We start from the raw sequence: 22,861 nt of genomic DNA on the forward strand, positions 1-22,861 counted from the left end.
GGGCGGGGACTTGGAGCCGCTAGGCACGCATGCGTGCCGCGCCCCCTCCTTTTTCTCCCCCGCCCCTCTCCGGGCGGGGGGGAAGGGGAAAGGGGGAGGGGGCCCGGCCTCGCGCGCGTGCGCACGCGCGCCGTTTCTTCCTCCTCCCCCCGCCCCCCCCCCCCCCGCCCCGGAGGCGTCTGGGTGTGCGGACCGCGCGCGCGCGCGCGCGAGTCTCGGAGGCGCACCTGTGAGGTGTTTCCCCCCCCCCCCCGGGGGAGAGGGCCGGTGGGCGCGCGCCGAGTCCGCGGCCTAGGCGCGCTCCGCAGTCGCACTTGGGAGTGAGTTGGACCGGGCGACGGTAGTGTGTACGTCTGTCTGTCTTGGCTTTTCAGGACGGGGCGTGGGCCGCCGAGCGGGCTAGGGGCGGAAGGCGATGGAGTCGGGGGTGGGGGGGAGGGTGAAGGAAAGGGAAACAACCCATCGCTCCGCCGGGCCTGGGCCGCGCGGGCATGGCGAGGAGGAGGGAAGGTCAGCGCGGCGTCCGCTGCGGCACAGGCCCGGGGCGGGCCGGGGCGAAGCTGGAGAGGCCCCCGTGGGAGCTGGACTCCCCGGCCGGGCCCCATTGTTGTCGGGGGCCGAGGCGGGCGGGAGCGCGGCAGCCCTGGGAGCCGAGGGCCGCGCCCTGGAGCGGATCCAGGCGGGTCCCGGGGAGGGCGGTAATGGCCGCGCGCGCGCGCGAGCCGGGGCGCAGGGGGGCGCGGAGCGGCCCGCTGCATGGCGCTGTGGCGTGTCCTTTCCAGCCCCGCACAGCCCCGGCCGAGGCCGCCCAGCATCCCGCCGAGGTGATGAGGACCTCCCCGCAGCCCCAGCAAGCCTGGCTGCTGCCGCCGGACGCCTCCATTGTCTGACCACCGCCTGGCCTGGGCCGCCCCCCCCCCCCCAGCTCCCCGCAGGTAAGCCGGCCGGAGGTGCGCGCAACTCCCCTGCCGCCGAGCCCCACGCGCCCCTCTCCCTCGCGGCCTCCCCTTCAGCCGCGCCGGCCGCGTCTCCAGCCAGGTCTCCGCTCTCCGCGAACTCGGCTTCTTTATGAGACCTTTCTGGCCAAACTCCCCGCAAGTCGGCCTCGGGGATGCGCCTGTCCCCGTCCGGAGTTTCGAGTGTGCCCCTTGCAACAAAGGAGCCCCGGGATCGGAAGTCACAGTCCCACGCCAGTGCCTCCTTGCCAGGGACGGTGTGCGCCCTTGAAACCTCGGATCGCTTTAAAGGGGTGGGAGTCCTTTAGAGGGCCCTCTACTTACTAGGTAGGTGTGGAGTTTCCCAGAGGAGAAAAGTAGTGACCTCCTCGTCCCACCCTCAGGTTAAGATTTAGAAATTAGCAGTAGATGAGCGAGCGGAGGAAGATGTTTTCTTGTAAAGCTGAATGTAGGCACAGATGACAACTCCATCAGCCCATCTTCATCCACAACTATTATGCACGTGATGTGTACCCTAGAGCTTTAAGAAATTATTTTATGGGAGGGCTTTCCGTCATGTAGAGTACTAACTAGTTATGCATTTTCCCCCTTTTACCATGTCATGCTTTAACTCGTTTTTCAGAACGGTGGCCTGGTGCTCTAGCGTTTGGGTCTGTTGTTGCTTGTTTAACCGTGTCTCGCAGTGATGGCAATTGAAGTTTGAATTTTATAGAACGACTTTTAAAGATCAAGTGGCGCTCTGTGGTAAGATGGAATTTTATTGGAGAGAGCCACAGAGCCATGCTAACTCTAGGATGGAAAATTTATGATGGGGGGTTTCCTAGAAATTTACAGTTGGGCATCTCAGCCCTCCCTGAGGGGATTGCAGACTGTTCTTACCATGGCTGTGACCTCGAGGAGGACACTGAGAGCCTCCCTTTCTATAAAGGTCTGTCTACTGCACAGACCTCACTGAAGCCGTGTGAAAGTTGGAGAGTGGAAAGCAGTAACCAGAGACTGGTTTGATTAGTCTTGGTGATACCCAGCCCCCTCCCACCTGCAATGTAATGTGTGTAGTGTTTTTTCATCAGATGAACAATAGCATAGATAATTTACGACAGGCAACTTTGAAGCTTTTAAATTTCGGGTCTTGGTAACAATTTTTCTGAAATACTGACAATACTGTGTTTCTAATGAATATTTTACAAGGCACATTTTTTCCTAGTGATTTTCTACTCCTAAAAAAAAAAAAAAAAGCACATCAATTAGTTAACTGGATCAGAGTGTCTTCAATCTGCTTAGCTAAAATCTTACTTCGACATTTAAACAAACTTATTTTTTCCTGGTGTACATTCTCTGCATGCTCTCCTATGGCTACAGAAGATTCAGGTTGCCTCTTAGTCCCTTTCAGGAAAAGGGTCTCCTACGAGTTTGTAGGTGTATCAGAAAGTCTTACCAGCTGAGGTAGTGATGAGATGGGGTAGCATTTTAAGATACAGTCAATTCAGTCAGCACCTTTTGTAGCTCTGGGTTTTTGTTTGTTTTTCATTCAGATGTATGTGAGTACCTAAAGCAGTTTAAGAAAACCCAGTTTGGCCTTGTTCTCTTTATAAGAGTTTATAAGCTGTAGAGGAGCAGACTAGGCTATCTGCTAGGAAAGTTAGGCAGCACCTGCTGGGAGAGAGCGTACAAAGGAGGACCACATTTTAGATTGAGGGCCCTGAATGCCTCCTCCATCCCCCTGAAACAAGATTTAAGCTGGGATTTGAGGGATGAGTAAGCCCTGGTGTCAGTGAAGTAGGGGCTAATTTTCCAGCAGAGGAACAGCATGTGGGAAGGCCTTAAAGAGAGGGCAAGGAGTGCTCATTGCAGGAGCTAAGGCATGGCTGCGTGGTGGTTAGGGAAAGCCTAACCTGGGGGCAGATGGTCTAGGGCCTTTACTCGAAGGGCAGGTTAGAAATGTGGTTTTAAACAACCTCTCCAGTTGCCACATGCAGAAAGTGGGGATGTGAGATGGAGATTTGAAGTGGGAAGACCACACTGGCCATGTCACTGTGCCCTTCGGGAGAGGCAACCTGGTTCTTAGAGCTCATGGTGAGTTCACACCACTAAAGTGAAGCCAAAATAGATGGCTTGATTTTCTTTTTTTAAGACCTGGTTTTTTCTTTTAAGAGATGGGACTCAATAAAAGCAAGAGCAAAAACACTTTTCCCCCACTCCAGGGCCTTCGAAAGTGCCAGGTTACTTTCTCTGTCATTGAGTCTATGTTCCCAACCAAAAAGGCACTTTAAACACACAACACACATATTTTTCCAGAGGATCTGGGTTCAATTCCCAGAACCCACTTGACAGCTCACAACTGTCCAGTTTCTTCTGTCTTTGGGCACCAGGAATGCACATGGTACACAGGCACACATGCAGGCAAAACACCCATACACATAAAATAAAGTAAAGATCTGTCCAGATTTCGTCAGTGATACTGTGTAGAAAATATTTTTTTAAAACATTAGACTAAACAAGTAGATGAATTTGCCGAAACCTCTGACAGCTTCTGGGGGTCATCAATGTGCCTGAAGCTCTGACAAGATCAGGAAGAGCTGAAGATAACCACGGGAAGCTTGGCATTTTGGGGGTTGGGGGGGGGATTGGCTTTGAAAGAGGTGGCCTGATAGGTGTCTGTAGTGCGCTATTGAACAAAGACAAGCTCATTCTGTTTTTGTAACATACAGAACAAAATAGTTACGTGTTTGATTAGAAACAGAAAAATACCTAGAGTCCATGGAAACTGTGGTTGATTCTGCAGGGAAACCCTGGGGGCCAGTTTCCCTTCCGTGTGCTGTTGCATTTCCTGGTGTTTATATGAGCATTAACTTGTAGGAAGAGGCTGCAAGTTCTGTCCTTTAACAGAGAAGAGTCACTGTTCAGTGTTTAAGGGGTCCAGTGCCAGTGTATATTCTTACGTACATTAGCTGTATAGATCAAGCCTCACAGTACTTGTGTTTCCTGGCATGGGAACTATTAAAGGAATATTTTTAAATATAGTAAAAAGCTTTATGCACAGAATTATGTAGAATGATCTTAAGGTTTAATTGTAAAATGGTGATGATCTATTCACTAGATAATGCTGCCACTTAAAATGTATACCAAGGAAATAAATTAAAAAGCTATAACTGTTAGGTAAAGGAAAACCAGGACACACCGCTAAAGACTTGATACAAATACACAAAAATTTCAGTAATCTTCCACTAAAACCTGTGAATGGAAAAATGTCTACAAGAAATTAGGTAAAAATCTTAAGAATTGTGGACTTTGGGTTTAGGGTTTTGAGCTACTTAACATAACCTGTTCTTTTATAGTTACAAAAATTGTGTGTATTTACAATGGAATGTTTAGTTTTACAAATTATATTATATTGGGGACCTGTTAGCTGCATAATAAAAGGTTGTGCTCATTCATTCATTCATTCACTCATTCATTTTGAAGCAGGGTCTCTGACTGTCTTGGAACTCACTCTGTGGACCAGGCTGGCCTTGAACGCACAGAGATCCCTCCTGCCTCTGTCTCCTGAGTGCTGGAATTAAAGGCATGTGCCACCAACCCTGTTGCATGTTCTTTTAAAGCCATAGACGTTGGAAAATGCAATGCAAGTGGAATGGGACTCACTGAGAAATTGTAAGCAGAGTAAGAACAATCTGATATTTTTCATTAGAGTGGATGGGGGAGGGAGACTTCGGGAGAAACAGGTGAAGTAAATGATGTGTTTAGAGAAGACTGGTGAGGTAAGTGTACAAGACTTGGTAGATGAGGCAGATGGTGTCTGGGGCTTCTAGCTTGGACAGTTGAAAAGATAGAGGGTCCCACTTAGCAAAATAGGTGCTATAATGAGACTTGGGCTTGGACCCACTGAGTTGAGGGACTTATATACAGGTCACATAGTTTCTTCCTTGTGCTTTGTGAGCGTCCTTTGCTCTCTGAAGTATAGTGCTCTGCTCCATCATTGAAGTTGTTTCTCCGTAGTAGTTTGTTTTTGAAATATGATTATACATTGTAAATTGTTTAAGCCAGGGCATGTCAGTACAGTTTAGCCTGCATTGTTGGTGTCAGATGGAATTATTGCAGATGTCCTGGCTCTGACTTTGATGATATTTGGGTAGTCTAGGGTTGCTTTGGGCATTAGTGGCCCTGCTTTCAGTCAGAGTAATTTCTGTAATGCTGATGTAAAGAGGCAGGACATAGGCAGAGTGGCACTCTGGCCCTGTGTCCAGAGGGCTGTGCTGGCTTGACCCTTAGAGGACAGATGGCAGTTTGGGAGTTGGTCATTTTATTTAAAGATCACATCTTGAAGAGCAGATGAGCACATGTGGAGACATACTGGGCCAGAGCTAGGGGTGTGTGTCCCAGAGGACAAAGCCTTTTTCTGCAGATAACCAAAAAGTTTCTGGGAGAGGAAGGAGGGTGGTGTCACGGGGGGGGGGGGGGGGGGGGGGGGGGGGGACTGACTCTTGATGGGAGAGGCTTTCTGAGGAGTGCAGCATGAAACTGAGTCTGTTGTGGCTCATGTGAGGGGCAGTGTGGCTGTGCTCTGCCCAGTCTCCTACTTCTGTTTCTGTCCATCTGCACTTGTTGCCCCTTCTTCGAACTCCCTCTTCTGGATGTGACCTGCACTTTCCCAGAATGGCCATGTCAGAAGGTCCTCCCAGTCTCTCCCCAGCTAACCTCATAGATGCAGCTTTGCTGCACAGCTGTGGGTTCTCTGGCAGGCACCAGTGCCTTACCTCGGTGCTACTCTTCCACTCCCGTCTACAGGTTCATGGTGCTGAGTCTGCAGAGTCGAGTCCCTCGAGCGTGTGGGAACTCGGCTCAGTGTTTGGGGAAAAGTAAGATGGGGGTGCTCAGGGTCTCTGGAATTGGAAGTTAGGAAATTTCAGGGGTGGGTGTGTGGTGTGTGTGTGATATTTTTAAATGATCTAGAGGTGTGATAAAGGAGCAGGGTGATACAGTATTTGTCAGGTTGATGCTGATAAGCCCAGGTTTAAAGTAGGTCACATGTCCTTGTTGGAGAGTCACAATGGGAAGGTGAAAGAGGAGTGTGTTTTTTGTTTTTGTTTATTTTGTCAAGTGGATTTGGTCTTTAGAAGAGCTGAGGGTGTGTGTGGGAGAAACAGCCTTGTGTATTCTCAGGCTGGCCTTGAGCTCATTAAGTGTCTGAGGACGATGTGTGCTATTTCTGTTTTGCTAGCTGAGCACTTTGCCAAATAAGCTACATACCCAGCCTTGGAAGAGAGAGGTTTTTAAACAGAATTTACTTTAGAGATGTTGGAAAGGGTTCTGGGCTACCTGTACTTGGAATTTGTATTGCTTCTGCACCTGCTTCTCTCTTTAATGTAGCATCTCTCAGTAATGTTATTCCAAAGCTCATTTATGTTTCATAGCCTGCAAGTTCATAAAATGACCATAACTTATTTCCACGTCTAAAATAAGATGCAGAGTAGCATGCTCCATGCTCTTGGGACAGCTTATGAGAAAGCCGTGGTAGCCGGAGCAGAGCTCTGTCCATGGACTGTGTCCCTGTAATTTCACAGTGAACCAGGGAAAAGAAGCAGTGGCCTTTGTTCTGCAGAGCCAGTGCTGCTGTTTCCCTGGTCTCCCGTTCATCTTCATATTTACACTTGAACACTTCAGAGTCAGCACTGCTCCTGCTGTCAGGTCTCTGCTAATCTCCCTGGTAATGTACTGTACTGCTTCTACTTGTAATAGAACTGGGTGCTAAGCCTCGGCTGAAACCAGGAGCCTGCGTGAAAGCTGCATGAATCAAGTGCACATTCCTAAGGTGTTGGGCAGCCAGTTAGAGGCTCCATCCAAAGTGACTTGTTGACTGGGCTAAGCTGTGGATGGCCGAGCTGTCTCTGAGTAGTGTTAGAGTGCCCTCTGGAGGTGATGAGATGAACTTTTTTTTTGTAGCAACCAGTTGAGAATCAGGGCCAGATGGTTGAAACTGGGAATCAAAGTGACTTGGAGATGGGGTTACAGAGGCCATAGCTGAGGATAGAGGAGTTTCTGTAGCTAGGGAAGAATGCTAGATGGAGGTAAAGGAGTATGGCTTCCAGTAGCCTGTGAGAGAAAACAGAAGTGGCCACTGGTTTACTGGGGAAAGTGGGTTTGATTGGTGTCAGCAGTACAGTGGACAGAAGGCAGGGCAGAAGTCAGTCCCTGAGCCCAGGTTGAGGAGGGCATCTGGCAACTAGAGGAGGTGGGGGCGTAAAGTGTGGCTTTTCTTTAATGGTTGTTAAATGCTGAAGAAGAGGAACAAGCCAAGGGGACAGTTGGATAAGGTGGGGTGATGTGAGTGGAGGGTCCAGTTCACTGTGGGGCAATGCAGAAATGTCTTGTAGGCTGTGGAAGGTCAGCGCCTCACTACATCATTGTTTCTACTGCACTAAAAACAACGGTGTCAGAACAGAACTTCAGGGGCACCTATATTTAGGAAGAAAGATAAAAGGAAATGATGGCAGCACTGGGCAAGGCCAGAGAAGGAAGATTTTGAGGGTTGGGAGCCGCAGATGTGTAAAGGAAGGCTATCTGACAGAACTACTTTGGACAAGTCTAAGAAGCAGCCTAAAGGTTTCGGAACCTAAAGGGTTTGGAAACCCTTAGGGAAGCATCTTCTGTTACAGTGGAGGCAGGAGGGCACTCAGAATTCATCCAGGAGAAGCTGACTGCTAAAGGAGCATCTAAATCCTTATGACCCATTGCTGAGATACCGTCCATTGGCATCCAGCCCCAGAGGGAAGCCCTGTTTGAGGGTCCCTGCTCTGAGGCAGTCCTGTGTTCAGAAGTTTTCTGGACTATGGCCTGCTAGCATAGAAGGTCCGACCATACAAAACAGACTCATGCAACCCTGGTACATGATGGGACTAGTCTAAGTTGGACTTGTACCTAACTCTGACTGTCTATCTGGCTTCCAGTATTTGTAATTGGCCCTGAGCAGGAAGAAGGCCCACTTTCCTGCTATGACAGACAGTACCCTGAGAAAGGGTGGTCTGGCCCCAGGTTTTCCCAGTTGTCATCAGCTGGAGGTCAGGTGTGGTGCACAGAGTTGCAAGCCTTAGCAGCTGTATTAGAAAAAGCTGGGACAGCTTGTAGGCAGGGCCTCCCTGTGACTTGTGGGGCAGTGGCCCAGGACCCATCTGATGTGACTGATGAGGAAGAAGAGAGCTGGTGTTAGAGTGCCAGAGGAAGTGTGAGGACTCTGTGGTGCATAAGCCTCCCTGGGCCATGGAAAGGCGTCTTCCGGGCTGCTGGTACTGACAGAAGCAAAGAGGCCCTGGCCAAATTGCACAGTCCTGGGCATTGAGTGAAGATGAATGGACCAGACCTCTTAGCTAAGGCTGCTTCTTGGTGTTCAGCTGCGGCTTTCTGCAGTGGTCGTGTTGATGGGAGGAAGGTTACCTGACAGTTGTGTGCGTAGACCTGGGGAAGGAGTGGTATCCTGTCATCCCATTGGTGGTCACAGGTGGGTAGCACACAGGCCTCAATATCCAAATGGTCTTTTCATTGAATTTGGTGTGACAGGGACTTAGGAACCTTGGAATTGTGCTTCATCTCAGACCTGCCAAATTAGAGCCTGGTTGGTTTTTTTTTTTTTTTAATCTCTGAGGCTTCCTGACTACTTTTGAGGTGGACCGCACTCTCTTACAAGTGGGCTTCCCATCCTTCAGGGGAGCAGCTGAGGACCAAGATTCGTAAGCTGCTCCCACTTGGAAATGATACTCCTTTAAAGCAAATACATTGGAATGATTTTCGAGGACTTGGGGGTAGTTTTGTGTTGTCCCCTGTCCTGCCCCCCACTTTATGTTGAGGACAGTCTGATTTCCATTCTGAGGATAGTGGAAATCACAAAGGACATGCAAGTGTGTGCTGCTATTCACATATGCCCAAGCCTCTTCCAGGGTGGGTTTTACGTAGATTCTCAGCCCTTGGTGTCTCTGAGCCTCTTCAAGCTTAGAAAAATTATCAGAAAGCTTTAAAATTCTGTGGTTACAAGCTTCGATGTCTCCCATAATAGAAATGAAAATTTAAAAATTACAAGAGTGTTAATTCAGGGCCAGCAAGATGACTCGGCAGATAATGGTTCTTGCTCCAGTCCTGACCACCTGAGTTTGATCCCCATGGTGAAGGGGAGAATTGATTGTTGCAGGTGGTTTTCTGATCTCTATATTATGCACTAAGTCAGGCTTACTGACACACATTTTTTTATTATACACAAAATACATAATTGCTAAAACATTTTTTTTTTTTTTTTTTTGGTTTTTTCGAGACAGGGTTTCTCTGTGTAGCTTTGCGCCTTTCCTGAAACTCACTTGGTAGTCCAGGCTGGCCTCGAACTCACAGAGATCCGCCTGGCTCTGCCTCCCGAGTGCTGGGATTAAAGGCGTGCGCCACCACCGCCCGGCCTAAAACATTTTTTAATATTTTGTCACTGTTTAAAAATGGAAAGGAAGTCCTTAAGGAAGGGATGCAGTTAGGATAACAAGGAGGATAAGCTGTACTTCATGGGTTCCTGTAGCTCCCCTCAGGTGACAGTAGCATGGTGTTTTCCAGGCAGACACACTGGTCACATAGTGCTCATATACTGTTTTAGTGCCTTTTCACAGGACCCTGAGATCAGATGAGGGTATGGTATTCTCTAATATTTGAGGAAGTTGGGTCTTGGGAGGTAATGTGCTTGAGGTCACAATACTTAAGCATGAGAACTGGTGTAGACAGAGTTTTTCTGTCCCAACCCCCTGATCCCAGATAAACATGCAGAGGCTTTTATATGAATATAAATGCTCAGCCAATAGCTCAGGCTTATTACTAACTAGCTATTACATTTAAATTAACCCATTTCAGCCGGGCGGTGGTGGCGCACGCCTTTAATCCCAGCACTCGGGAGGCAGAGCCAGGCGGATCTCTGTGAGTTCGAGGCCAGCCTGGACTACCAAGTGAGTCCCAGGAAAGGCGCAAAGCTACACAGAGAAACCCTGTCTCGAAAAAACCAAAAAAAAAAAAAAAAAAAAATTAACCCATTTCTATTAATCTATGTATTGCCACATGGCTTGTGGCTTTACCTGTCCTCTAGCATCTTGCTTCCCAGGTAGCTGGTATCTCTCTGACTCTGCCCTGTAGATGTAACCAACGGTCTTATTAAATAAGAAACACAGAGCCGATTCAGAGAAGAAAGCCAAGAGGTCAGAGCTAAGAGCCTCACCCTTCCTGATTCAGGGATCCTCTTCAGCCAAGAGAGCTCTCCGAAAAAGGACCTACTTCCTGTGTGTGTCCTTATATAGTCTAGCTGTTCTGCCTTCTCATTGGTTGTAAACCCAAACATGTGACTGCCTCGTCACTGCCTGAATGTACCGCCCTCCAGGTCCTTAAAGGCGTGCGCCACCGCCGCCACGCACTTGCTATGGCTCTAATACCTCTGACCCCCAGACAACTTTATTTATTAATATACAATTAAAATCACATTTCAGTACAAGTAAAATACCACCACGTTTCCCCTTTTCTATTTTAATAAAAAGGAAAAAAAAGAAAAAGGTTATAACTAACAAAAGAAAAACTATATACAAAAGTACAATGACTATATACAATATATACAAGTAATAAATGTCTAAACAATGTCTAGTCCATTTGTATTTGACAAATTCAGAGAAAATAATTTCATTATCTATCCTATTTTGTTAAGTCCAAAATGTATCTAATTCACTTTCTATCCTAATTAATCTTCAACTATAACTAACTAACCTTCAACTCCCTCAGAGACCCAAGAAGGAAATAATATTAGCTAACAAAAATAAAAACAGAAAGTGCATGCAAGCAACTTCCAAAAAATTTGTGAGTTGACAGAAACAGCCAGCTGCCTGGACAGTCACCTGAGGTTTCTCCGCAATGCTGGGGCATCATCTTCAGCCTGCAGGCTTAGCATATCTGACAGACTCATTTGTGAAGTAGGATGTACACAAGGTCAACAGTTCAACCTCACATTGGGTGAGAGCAGTCTATGTACCAGAAACACCTGAATTCCACTAGTGTCATGTCATGATTCAGGATTTTAAATTCTGGAAATTGTTGATGGTTTTTTAATTCAACTGTCCATTCTTCTTGGCTGTGTAATGTATATGGCTTCATCTCAGCATCCCGTTCTTCTCCACATCCCTCTATCAAATGCCAGTTTACTATTGCGAGGTGTGAGCTTAGTTACTCTTCAAGAATAACTGTTTCAGCTGCTGTTCCATTGCACATCAGAAGCCATCGGCCCACTGCCTATTCAGCTGCCTTCGAAGAAAAGGGCACTGTACCTTTTCCAAATTGTGAAGGCCATTTCAGGGATGGTGCCATATTGTCCTGGCCTCAGAAGATGCCTTTTGATAAAGCCATAACCACACTTGTTTTGGCAAGAATCAGTAGTTTTTTGTTTCATGTCCTGTCTGTCCATTTTGTCAGCAGTTGATTCGAGGATACTTTGTTGTCCAGTGGCTAACTTTTGCCACAATGAAAGTTAACTCCATATGCAGTTTCTTCAATGCCCATATTTTCTCTGAAGTAGATTGGTACTGCCAGGAGCCGACATGTCTCATAATCATAACAAAAAAGAAAAATTTTCTAAGTTATTAAAACATTTTAAATGCCATATTCTGTAGATCTCTGAAGGGTTTGAAGATGACCTGTCTAAAATATATCTGCTCAATTTTTAAAACATATCTAATATGACTACAAGTTCTATTGTAATGTCTAACTACTAACCTTCATTTCTTTATATCCTAATAGTTGGTAATAATAACATTCAAGGATCAGAAAATTGCATTGTTAAATGAACGGTATAAGTACAATTAGAAATATACATATAGCATTTTCTAACAATATCAATTTCAATATATATAATTTGTATACAATATAAAACAATCCAATCCAATGTAAAGTATTTAAAACTAGTAATTGTCTTTTTCTTCTTCTTTCTTTCTCTTTTTTTTTTTAAACAAGAACCTTAAATCTAATCTCCTTTGCTTAGCCTTTTTCCTAACCCTTGACAACAACTTGTAACCAACCCCCTAAACAATGAAAATTATCCCAGACCCAAAACCCATTAAAAAGACCAAAAAACCACCCACCCCACACCACCTCTTTGGGAATGTGGGCGTTGTATTCTTAAAATTGCTTCCTGCTGGGTATGGGCGAAGTTATCTTTATCCTGAAAGAAAAATTTTAGGTTAATTGTCAAATTCTAGGAAAGGTAACTATGTCCTTCATTATCCAGTCTGTGTATAATGCCAAAGTTCAGGGTTTATCTCAAGTCTTTATTCAAGTAGTCTTTGAGACTGGATCATCTCAGCTAGTCATCTCAAAATTGCTCTGAGCACCTTGTAGTTCAAAGCTGATCTGTAGATGATGTTTGTCAGCTTAATGATATTATTATTGTCCACGTGGAATTGTTGTTGTTGTGGGGCCCCAACTTCTTCCTGGAGACTTCAGTTGATGTTAGGCCTGGCCGTGATTTCCTGCAGAAAACTGATAAGAGACTCGAACACAAAGACATATATATGCAGCTAATTGAAGCCTTTTTTCTAGAATTAATTAGTACTCTATATGACCATTCATATCTTAAAGTTTAAAATGTATATATAACTATATATATATATTAATCTTGTAAATTTTGATATAAAATTTATACTTTAAGAAAAGTTTTAAAGAATCAGAATAGAATCAAAGAGTTGAGATTAGTAATAGAATAGTCCCTTAATTAATTTGGCTTTTCTCCTGTCCCATAGCAGAAGATGGCTCTTTTATTCTGGCATGATACAGGGGGTTTGCATTTTCCTTTTAACAACATGCTTGAGTTTAAAGAAGGAGAGAGCCATTCTCCAACTCTAAAGTCAGCTTTAAATTTTAATTGAACTGGGACTATTAGAAGACCAATAGTGTTAAATTTTTAGAGAAAAGCAGAAACAAACATTTAGGAAGACATAAAATTTTTTAGATAATATATACCCATACGCCGTTTCACTCTGTTTCCTGGGATAGATGATTTGTCCCTTTTCTTCAGTTGTCTCATTTGTCCAGTGTTCTTCAGATTCCTTAACCTTCATTCTCCTAAAAGACAAAAACAAAAACCTTTCCCCAAGACTAATTTTGGGGATGTTCCTTTTTGGCAAGTTATTTATCTGATTAAATGAAAAGACATGTGTTACTGGTAAGTTAGTTTAATTTGGATGTTCATGCTGGTTGATGAACTATCACCTCCTCTAATTAAGAGGTTTCTCTTGTTCAAATCGAACCTTTATCAATTTTGATGGTACCCACAACTTATCTTCTCCTGTAGAAACAAAAGCAAAACCTCGTCCCCAACGTAACACATACCCTGGTTTCCATTCTGAGGTCAGCACATCCTTAAAGTATATAGGCTGATTTAATTCTGTAGTTTTTTCTATTATCCAATGTCTCTCTGCAGCTGTTGTTCCTTTCTCATTGGCATTAAGAAAATTCAAAGTTAATAGAGCATTATGAAGTCTGTTTCTGGGGGTTTTTGTTACCCCTTTCTGTTTATTTAGCATATCCTTTAGAGTTCTGTTTGATCTTTCTATAACTGCTTGACCTGTAGGATTATGTGGTATGCCTGTAATATGCTTTATATTGTAATAAGGAAAAAACTGTTTCATTTTAACAGAGACATATGATGGAGCATTATCAGTTTTGATTTGTGCAGGTATACCCATGATGGCCATAACTTCTAGCAAATGAGTAATTACAGAATCAGCTTTTTCAGAACTCAAAGCAGTTGCCCACTGAAATCCTGAATAAGTATCGATAGTGTGGTGTACATATTTCAGTTTTCCAAATTCTGCAAAGTGAAACACGTCCATCTGCCAGATTTCATTCCTTTGAGTACCTTTTGGGTTACATCCAGCTGGTAATGGCGTTTGATTGTAGAAGGAACAAGTAGGACATTTCTTTACTATTTCTTTGGCTTGTTGCCAGGTTATGGAAAAATCTTTTTTTAAACCTTTACTATTGACATGATGTTTTTTATGAAATTCTGAGGCCTCCAGCACATTTCCTATCAATAATTTATCAATCTCATCATTGCCTTGTGCTAAAGGGCCTGGCAGACCAGTATGGGATCGAATGTGAGTTATATATAAAGGATGACTCCTTTTCTTGATTGTATCTTGTAATTGAATAAATAGTGAAGTTAATTCTGAAGCATCAGGGATAAATTCTGCAGTCTCAATATGTAATACTACTCTTTCAGCATACTGAGAGTCAGTTACTATGTTGAGAGGTTCTGAAAAATCCATTAATACCAACAGAATAGCATACAATTCTGATTTTTGAACTGAATTATAAGGACTTTGAACCACTTTACTTAAATTTTCTGATTTGTAACCTGCCTTTCCTTGTTTGTTGGCATCTGTATAAAATGTACGAACTCCAGATATGGGTTTTTCCGTACAATTCGAGGCAAGATCCAATCAGCTCTCTTTATAAGATCAATTCTATCGCTTTTGGGATATTTGCTGTTAATTTCTCCCAAAAAATTACTGCAAGCTCTTTGCCAAGGTTCACTTTCTGTCCCTAATTTTTCAATATCCTCCTTAGTTAAAGGTACGACAATTTCTGCTGGGTCTATTCCTGCTAATTGACGAAGTCTCAATTTTCCTTTCCAAATCAAGTCAGAGATTTTTTCCACATAAGTTTTTAATTTTTTATTTGGTTTATTTGGTAAAAATATCCATTCTAATATAATATCTTCCCTCTGCATTAATATTCCTGTAGGAGAATGTCTAGAAGGTAAAATAACCAAAATGCAATCCAGCTTTGGATCAATACGATCCACGTGTCCTTCATGTACTTTCTTTTCTACCAAGGCCAATTCTTTCTCAGCTTCAGGTAATAATTCTCTTGGACTATTTAAGTCCTTGTCACCTTCTAAGGTTTTGAACAAATTATGCAGTTCATCATTTTTTACCCCAATAATAGTTCTTAGATGAGAAATATCTCCAAATAATCTTTGAAAGTCATTAAGAGTCTGTAGTCGATCTCTCCTAATTTGCACCTTTTGGGGTCTAATTTTTTTGTAGCTCTATTTTATATCCTAAATAATTAATAGAATCTCCTCTTTGTATCTTTTCAGGAGCAATTTGTAATCCCCAGCAAGGCAAAATTTTCTTTACTTCTTCAAACATTCTTTCTAAAGTATCTGCATTTGAGTCAGCTAGTAAAATATCATCCATATAATGATAAATTATAGATTTAGGAAATTTTTTACGTATCACTTCCAATGGCTTTATGGATGTTTGTTGTGTATGAGCCACTGTGCATCCTAAGGCTCCTTAGATAAGAGGGTTCTGTTCATTGTGTAGTAGAAGAAAAGCAGAAGAATGCGCTGGACACCAAATGGGAGATACAAAAAGAGTTCTTGTAAGAATTCAGACCTGAGGTGCTCTCACGAACAGGCTTGAGCGTACCACTATCTGTGCAGAGCCTGCTGGTCCTGAGAAGGGCTTCAAGCCTCTCTTGAGCTGAAAATACATATACATGTGTATGTGTCTGTGGTTGACAGTGGGCACGTGGGTCAGATTTAAGGAGTGGAATTGGGGGTAGTGGGCTGGATTGGGAAGAATGTGCATCATGAGGAGTGTTGGTGGCTGCTTCTACTGGGGCCACTTAGGTACAGTCCCTGGCCTAGGGCGCTGTTACTCATTCTTGTGTGCCTGAGACAAGGCGTGCTTGTGTGTTGTGGGTGGGGATGAGACAGTGCTCCCTGCACTATGCCCATGGCATACAGACTCTTAGTGCTGGCTGCTCTGGTGGTGAGTCTTGGCTACCCCCTTTGCCCTGCTGCTACCAGCTACATGGGTTGAGGGGAACTATTCACTGCTTAGGGAACTTTGTTTCCTGGAGAGATGAAAGCAAAGAGTAGAAGCACTAGACTGGAAAGGGGGAAGTTAGGGGCTAGTTTAGTGTCATCTCTTGGAGGAAAGTATGTAAATGAGATACATAGCTGTACCCCTTCCCTCTGAGTGCATAGGCAGGAGGGGAATCCAACTTTTAGAGAAGTATGGTCTTAGCCTGAACATGTGTGCCCCTTTTTTTGTTTTTCAAGTAAAACAAAGCACAGAGCACTGTAGCCTTGAGCTCCCAGAGCTCCTTCTAAAGGCCATATACATCATCTCAGCTAGTAAAATAGATGCCAAACCATGCTGGGACCTGTATGCCAGGTCTGGTGCTGAGGGAGGACGTGTCTAAATCCCTTTCTTTTCATTCCAGTCAACATGTGCACCTCACTCAGTTTCCCATCTTTGGAAAATCATCCTTTTCCCACCCCTATTTCAAATGCCATCAGCCCCCAGGTGCTCTGCACACATCTTCCTGTAATCTTCTAGAGTTATCTCCCAGGGTGCCATTCTGCTCACATCATCTGGCTAGCCAGGCTGGGCAAGTTCAACTGCGGGGCTTCTAGTTTCAGGTTTCCTCAGCCAGTGGGGACAGCTGCGTGCCTGTGTGGAAGTCCTGACCTCTGCCTGTTCCACAGTGGCTGGCTGAAGTTGGAGGCTGTGTGTGTGGCTGCAGCTTTCCAGGAACTTCACTAGGGTCCCCTACCCAAGTGTCCATGCATGGCACACAGTTATAGCTTACCATCCTCTGCTTCCACTTCAGAGAATTGGCATCTTGTGTTGCCACCTACATTCTCCTGGTCCCTGCTCCACAGTGTGCCGCCTCCCCAGCTGCTGCCTGTGGAGACTGCACACGCTTGCTCTGCATTACTGGGTGGAAATTACGGGCCTGCATGGAGAAATCCCTCAGAAAGTCAAGAGCTCACCTTTTTCAATCAGTAAACTTAAACTTTCTGGTCTGCAGTGCATGTACCAGGGAACGTTAAAGGAAGCCGTGTTTCCAATGCCACTACCAGCCCTTCCTCCCCAGCCAGGCTCTGAACTTTTTTCTAAGTAGAGTCTGTCACTCAAGTTCTGCCTCAGGTTGGGTCTCATTTGGAGTATCTGTGCTTGCTCTGTTCTTCTCCTGGAACTCGGAGCTGGGGTGTGTGCAGTTGTGGAGGAGGAGTATAGGTGTGGTAGCAGCAACACAAAGCTGCGTGTAGCTTTGGGGCCTGGCAGCCTCTGACGGTAGTCTGCCACCAGCCCTCCCCCGTCCCACCTGTTCTGGATGTGTCCTACCATCAGGGTCCCCCTCAGTGCCACAGCCTAGAGCCTCTCTTCTTGGTATCCTTTTCTGGCATTTAAGACTCATTTCCTGACTTCTTGCCTCACGTGAGCACCAGTCCTCAGTTTCACCTGCAGTGTGAGGTCACTTTGAGCAGGCAAGCACACCAAGCAGGCCCTGCTGGGTGTTGAAGATGAGGCATAAGGCCAAGTCTTGAGCATTCTAGAAGCCTTGTGCTCTTAAACCTTCAGAGTTCTGGCGCTCATGGCACATCACTGAGCCACACCTTTGTCGATAGAGATCCAACCTGTGGAGCTTTGTCTAGTGTTTAGGCCTTTGGCTAGTTCCCTAGGACATTTTCTGGAGTTTCAGTTGCTTTTTTTGTTTTGTTTTGTTTTCCTAAAAATTGTGTCTGATGTTGGCTCTGAGGAAGGCCAGTGGCTGGCTTCCTTTGTCCTCTGTGGCTGCCGTAGCCCTGCCTTTCTCAGCTCTTCTGAGATACTTACAGCTCATGCTCCTGGGTACAGGCTCAAGTGGAGACTTGAACCATTTGGGGTTCATTCGTATCATGGCACCCCTGGGTGATGGTGTGCCTGGCCCTCAGCCTTTTCTGCATTGGCCTTTTTTCTTGGCACTTCAGCAAGATACACATTATTCTTCCTCATCCTCTCCTGTACTCTGGATTCACTGGCTTGAAAGGCTTGTCCTTTGTGCTTTTTACTTTGCCTCCTTTTCTTTTTCCTTGTTTTGTTTCTGAAGCACCATATCACCTTGCCACTCCTGTGGACATCACAGTGACCCAAGACTAGACATTGCTTTATGTACTATAGTGGCATTTCCTTGTAGGTACAGTACCCATGTGCCACCCAATAGCCTCTTTTAGCTGGTGGTTTATTTGTGTCAGGTTCCAAAGGAAGACCTGCTGTTGTATGGTAGTCCGGCTGTCTTTGATCCAGAGCCCCACCCCCTGCGCCCTTGGCTTCTTGCCGCAAACAGGGTAACTGCCTCTACAGCCTGGCTCAGGTTTCTCTGCCTGCTCCCTGGCAACTTTCCACAGAGAGAGGTTCGGTTTGGCCTGGGACAGTGACCACTGCCTTATTGTGAAGATGTCACAGTCCTAACACTTTGACCCAGAGCAGGCTCTCTGTTGACGTTTTAGTCACCATATACCCTGTCTGTATTTGGAGTAATTGTTAAGTGTCATTTTAGGGGCTGTAGGAATGGCTCAGTGGTTAAGCACTCTTGCTGCTCTTCCTGAGGACCAGAGTTCAGTTCCCGGCACCCACATCAGATAGCTCTGAACCACCTGTAACTCTTCCCTTCAGAGGATCTGGCACCTTTTTCTAACCTCCATGGGCACCAACACACACACACACACACGACATGTACATACAGCCATAAAAACAAAATAGTCCTTTTTAAAAATCTGCTGTTTTATGGAGGCTTTCTGAGGGTGTGGGGGAGGTGGCTCGGTAGGTAAAAGCAGATGCTGTGTAAGCACAAGGACTCAGGTTGGAGTCTGCAGAACCTTGGTAAAGCTGAGCACGGGCACAAGCATGTTAGTGTGTGTCTGTAATCCCAGCACTCATACAGTGAAATGGGGGCACAGAAGACTCCCTGACAGCACACAATGACAAAACAAGTGGAAAGGAAGGACCAGCTCGTGAGGAGTTTCTGACTTCCGTGTGTATGTGCTATCTCACGTGTGTACACACACACGCAGCCTATCGATGCCATTTTATTCATTAATTGATGTATCACTGTATAAAATGTGTGAGATGAAAAGATTGCTGACATGGCCTCAGATAATCTCCAGTGAGTGATTGGGGGATTTTGCTTCTTCAGCCCCCACCTCATTTTCTATTTTTGTCCCCTGGGACTATCCACATCCTAAAATAAGGCAATGGCAGATGTTTTCCTATCTGTTCTCTAGAATGAGGCAGCCCCGGTGGGGTGTGAGTAGGGTCCTAAAAGACCATGGACATACTTAGCAAGCTGACTGCCAGAGCCTGGTAGTAAGCAGCATGCCGAGTTATCTTTCACAGTGCTTACATCCCAGTACAGAAGGGATCAAAGCCCAGGGAAACAAAATAATTACAAGTTATATGTGCTTTGACAAACCCAGCTGAGATTAATGTTGACTCCTGCTAAGGGCCTCATTTGCTCAGGGGAATGGGATCTGACACAGCCACATGAGAGAGAGGATCCAGCCCTGGGAGCAGATGGAAAGGCCTTAAGGCAGGCTGCAGTTGGATTGTGTGGGAACTGAAGAGGAAAGCGAAGTACAGAAAGCAGAGAGGACCAGGCAGGCCATGCAGGGCCCCAGTGCCAGGGTGAAGATCGGAAGCTATTAGCATGCCAGGAAGGCATTGAGGAGGGCTAGCCAGGGAATGTTTGATGCTGACATGCGTCTTCTTTCTCACATGTGGGGTCAATCTTTCAAAGCAGAGGTGGTGCTTCTTATTCTTCAGGACAGCTAATCCTCAAACTTGCTTATGAGTCTTGAGAGGAGTTCTCTTCTGTCAGATTCTCTCCTTGATGTTCAGATAGCTGATGAGCTGCTGTAATTGATCGTGTACTTGGCCTAGAACAGGAGCATGATATCTTCAAATTCTCTTCTCAGACCTGCAAGTCCAAGAGACATCCCTCTGGAAGATGAGAGAGCTGCCTCTTCAGGATCAAAAAAAAGGTAAAGGGGTGTGTGTGTGTGTGTGTGTGTGTGTGTGTGTGTGTGTGTGTGTCCTGTTCCCCCATGCCCCCTCTGTCGCATTTAATTAACATTAATCCTGAGATCAATGGATGTTTCTGGGCAGAAAGGACGTTGTATGTTGTTTATTGTTTGTATTACAGAAAACCAGCGTGCTACTGTATAGAGTTCCCAGGAGCAAGACTGGCTGTCCCTGGAGCCAAGGAACCTTCGTGCTATCTCGACCTGCCATCTGATGGGCAGGAGGCAGAGCGACATTCTGACTCTTCTGAGGGTGCTACCAGGACTTGCCACCAGCTGGCACCTTCTGCCCTGGACAGACAGATCGCACTACACAGGCTTTGTTTTATGAGTGAGAAGTAGAAGAATACTGCACATCGGAAAGACTCCAGGGGCTCAGAACAAAGCTTCCTCATTCCTGCCCCTGGAATGTTGACCACAGGGAATCTAAAGGAAAGAAAGCTCTGTGCTGGTGAGCTATGGGATTCTTATGAAAGTCAGTGCGACTTTGTAATCAGTAAGAACTCTGAGTGAGGAGCACTATGCAGGAAGAAGCCTTCCACAGAAAGCCAGGCAGGGAGAAGCTGAGGCTGACGGTCAGCTTGCCCAATAGAGCAAGCCTGAGATAGACTGCCAAGATGGCAAAGTAAGAGGCTTTATGAAGTAGCAGTCCTGGAACTCATAGTTGTAAGGACACTTTCTTCTCTAAGTCACAATACCAAATAGGAAAAATGATCTACAAGTGCCCCATGTGCAGGGAATTTTTCTCTGAGAGAGCAGATCTTTTTATGCATCAGAAAATCCACACAGCAGAGAAACCCCATAAATGTGACAAGTGTGATAAGGGTTTCTTTCACATATCAGAACTTCATATTCATTGGCGAGACCACACAGGAGAGAAGGTCTATAAATGTGATGATTGTGGTAAGGATTTTAGCACGACAACAAAACTGAATAGACATAAGAAAATCCACACTGTGGAAAAGCCCTATAAATGCTATGAGTGTGGCAAAGCCTTCAACTGGAGCTCCCATCTTCAAATCCACATGAGAGTCCACACTGGCGAGAAGCCGTATGTCTGCAGTGAGTGTGGGAGAGGCTTCAGTAATAGTTCTAACCTTTGTATGCACCAGCGAGTCCACACTGGGGAGAAGCCCTTCAAATGTGAAGAGTGTGGGAAAGCCTTCAGGCACACCTCCAGCCTCTGCATGCATCAAAGAGTCCACACTGGAGAGAAGCCCTATAAATGTTATGAGTGTGGGAAGGCCTTTAGTCAGAGCTCCAGCCTCTGCATCCACCAGAGAGTGCACACAGGGGAGAAGCCCTATAGGTGTTGTGGGTGTGGGAAGGCCTTCAGTCAGAGTTCTAGCCTCTGTATCCACCAGAGAGTGCACACAGGGGAGAAACCTTTTAAGTGTGATGAGTGTGGCAAGGCCTTCAGCCAGAGTACAAGTCTTTGCATCCACCAGAGAGTACACACCAAGGAGAGAAACCATCTCAAAATATCAGTTATATAAAGATGTTTTGCTAAGAATTAAAAATCTTAAACCCGTAAGTGCCACTAGGAAGGAAACCCCAAATCCACCTACATTGACCCTGGGAACATCTACAGCAGTCCCCAGAAGAATATTCTTTCTGAGGAGGTTTAGGTGAGGTTGTGTTTTTCTGAACTTGGAATTTTTTGTATGTGCCCAAGATGGAGTATTGTGTCCCTGTCACAGGTATAGTGTTTCCTGGGACTCTGGCAACATGCCTCGCAGCTGAAAGAATCCTCAAAACTCATGAGTCTTGCTTAGCCTCTGAGTCACTTTCTATCTGTGCTGTGCTTCCAGGCAACGCCAGACACCCCCTTTTATACCACACGCTCCTTCCTTTATTCAAGCCTACCTACCGGTCAGTGCATTTAAAGATGGAGAGCTCCCTTGAAGGCCAAGTCCTGGTATTTCTGAGGTTGCCACTTGACTCAACCCTGACATAGCTTTCCATATATCTATCCCATTATTTCTAAATCCACCTTACCTCGTGTCCTCAGAGTACCTGTAAACACCTACCCCTTCCTAGATGGCATTAAATTTCATTTTAGATTTTAGGAAAGTCATAATATGCACTCACACAGCCGATCAGGAAATCACTGGCAGATGTACATGCTCTGGAACTTTTCTTTAGTTTGTGGACTCTGCTAATCACTGTGTCTCTAAGTTAGACTTTTTTCCTAGTGGCTGCGTCACATGCTTTAACTTGAAATTTTTTTTAAGTAGCTGAATGTATATATCAGGGAGGAAGAAGCAAGCAAACTGAGCTTGTCTGCTTCAAGAGTGACCCTCTTGGGCTCCTTTTATAAATGGCGGGGTTCCCTACCAGTCTTGGGAGGGCTGACTGGGGAGTCACTGAGGATGGATCTGTCATCTCAGGCAATAATGTGTAGATGTCATCATGGATCACATACAGTTCTTTTTAGGCATGAGTGTGTGTTGCTGACCCATCCTCCTCATTCATTCACTGAGTATTTATTGAACGCCTCCTGGGTGTCGGACATGTACTGGGTGCTGGGAATGCCACTGGATCATGAAATTCACCTCTGGAGGAAACGGGATAACAAGTTAACACATAAATAATGTAGTTTGCAGTAGTGATTAAGTGCTATGAGAATAAACTAGGGTGGTATGTAGAGGGGGGTGGGGGGCCAGGTAGCAAGGGTCAGAAACTGCGCTGAGGTGCTGGGGCCAGGTGAGGGAGCAGGGCAAGTACACAGCACAGGTGCTGCTGGCCCTGGGGATGAGATGCAGGTGCTGGAGGTAGTTTGTGGGGAGGGAGGCAGGCGCTGAGCCATGAGCTTAGAGCCTAGCATTTATGGGCCTGTTGTGTTTGTTTTGTTTCTACTGACTGATGCTAAAACTCTCGGAGGAACTCGAGGGATGTTGAGAAGACCAAAAGTCCCCGGTGACACCGACACAAAGCTCCCATGTCCGTTTCCTTCTCCTTCCCGTTCTCAGTCTCCCACATGCAGTCATTTGCTCAG

The 22,861-nt window shown here is 45.6% G+C and overlaps 1 long non-coding RNA gene across 1 annotated transcript; it reads left to right on the forward strand.

The window, feature by feature from the left end:
• The first annotated feature begins 163 nt into the window (after positions 1–163).
• LOC128121065 (uncharacterized) lies at positions 164–20,314 on the forward strand. Its single transcript, XR_008222055.1, has 4 exons — positions 164–347; positions 783–935; positions 19,759–19,824; positions 19,986–20,314. It is a non-coding gene; the product is annotated as an uncharacterized LOC128121065 (long non-coding RNA).
• The last annotated feature ends 2,547 nt before the right edge of the window (positions 20,315–22,861 follow it).

The sequence above is a fragment of the Peromyscus californicus genome, unplaced genomic scaffold (genome assembly GCF_007827085.1).
Source record: "Peromyscus californicus insignis strain IS unplaced genomic scaffold, ASM782708v3 Scaffold_2__1_contigs__length_46816999, whole genome shotgun sequence".
NCBI lineage: Eukaryota > Metazoa > Chordata > Mammalia > Rodentia > Cricetidae > Peromyscus > Peromyscus californicus.